The 1,571-nt window shown below is 38.1% G+C and overlaps 1 protein-coding gene across 1 annotated transcript in view; it reads left to right on the top strand.

The window, feature by feature from the left end:
* Positions 1-367: 367 nt before the first annotated feature.
* Positions 368-1,571, top strand: part of PALS1 (protein associated with LIN7 1, MAGUK p55 family member) — a 71,178-nt gene continuing 69,974 nt past the window's right edge. Inside the window, exon 1 of the mRNA XM_007449018.1 lies at positions 368-451. The gene's annotated coding sequence lies outside the window, so the exon portion shown is untranslated. The remainder of the gene's footprint in view (positions 452-1,571) is intronic.

Genomic DNA, 1,571 nt, shown 5'->3' with positions numbered 1-1,571 from the left:
ATCCAGAAGTTGTAGTTAAAACAAAGAAAAAAAACCAAAAACTGCATTTTTGTTTGAGCCTAACCTAGAGATAAAAAAAAAGTCATTAAAAATCATCTACAGAAGGGTCTTGTGCTTTTTTTAAAAGCTTTTAAACCAGTTATGTTTACCTCTTTCTTATCATTGACTTGAGGTAATTTATATTAATTTTAATTGATGTTCATTAGAGATGGATGTTTGTACATTTTTATTACTTTATACTGAGAAATCCTAGTCATCTGAAAACAGAATTGGATATCATATTGAATTAACTTTTCTCTGCCATTCCCTCCCTCTAAAAGACACTACAGGCTTTTACACTTGATTAATTGTCTCTTTTCTGTTTTTCAGAGTAAGAAAGTTAGTCTGAGTTCTGTGAAAAAATCAGAGAAGAACTAAGGATAGTAGACAAGGACTTTCCAATTTGCATAATGTAAGTTCTTTTCACTATTCTTGGCCTGAATTTTGTGTTAGCTGACAAAGCTGTTTCTATGGAAACAAATAGTGCAACTTCTTAGAATGTCAGAGGAATGCTGATCACTTAAAATGAGACTTCCCAGCTGCTGGTCAAAGGGCATTACTCCTGGGAGAAGGGGAGGAAGGATGAATTGAAAAAAAAAAGCTAGAGTTCTAAATGCTAGTGTAGACCGACTGTGTTTATTCATATGAAGTATATGTTTTACATATCCCTTTGCCTAAAAGTTAGGATACTGATTATATAGAAACTGGTCTTCCTGCTAACAGTTCATGTTTATCAGCTCTCAAACAAATGGTTTTGTTTCTTGGTGTGGAGTTTTCAGTGGGCCTATATCCCTCAGGCTATTTCAGGCCCCCCAGTCTCAATCATTTGTACTTATTGAAGCTTATTTAGCTTCTTTTTACCCCCTTCTTCTATATTCAGTTCACATAAGCAGAGCCCTTTCTCTCCACTAGTTCAAAGTTAACATTGAAATAGCTTTGGCCTAAGAGCCTGAAAATTCATTTTCTTCTTTTGTGGAATGTGTAAAGAGTTTTGCTTTGTTTTTAAAATTTGTCTTTCTTTTTTTTTTTTCCATGGGGGTGTGGGTATAAGCTGGGACTTTGATTAGGATTTGAAATGTGGGCCTTTGAGGCATTTTTATTTATTTATTTATTTATTTATTTATTTATTTATTTATTTTGCACTACACGGGCCTCTCACTATTGTGGCCTCTCCCGTTGCGGAGCACAGGCTCCAGACGCGCAGGCTCAGCGGCCATGGCTCATCGGCCTGGCCGCTCTGCGGCATGTGGGATCTTCCCGGGCTGGGGCACGAACCCGTGTCCCCTGCATCAGCAGGTGGACTCTCAACCACTGCACCACCAGGGAAGCCCTGAGGCATTTTTAAAACAATTTATTTATAATTAGAGGATTGAGATGAGAGGAATACTCTTAGGGCCAGCAGCTTGTAACTACATTATCTGCATAAGTCAGTCTTTCATTTACATATAAGGAGGTAATTCTCTAGTTCAGTCATTTACCAGCCTCCAAATTGTCAAACAAACGACTGTAGGGTTCCCCCGCCCACCCCCCCC

The sequence above is a fragment of the Lipotes vexillifer genome, unplaced genomic scaffold (genome assembly GCF_000442215.2).
Source record: "Lipotes vexillifer unplaced genomic scaffold, Lipotes_vexillifer_v1.1 scaffold629, whole genome shotgun sequence".
In the NCBI taxonomy this organism is placed as follows: domain Eukaryota; kingdom Metazoa; phylum Chordata; class Mammalia; order Artiodactyla; family Lipotidae; genus Lipotes; species Lipotes vexillifer.
The sequence above is the reverse complement of the archived record's forward strand: the minus strand, read 5'-3'. Positions and strand labels throughout refer to the sequence as shown.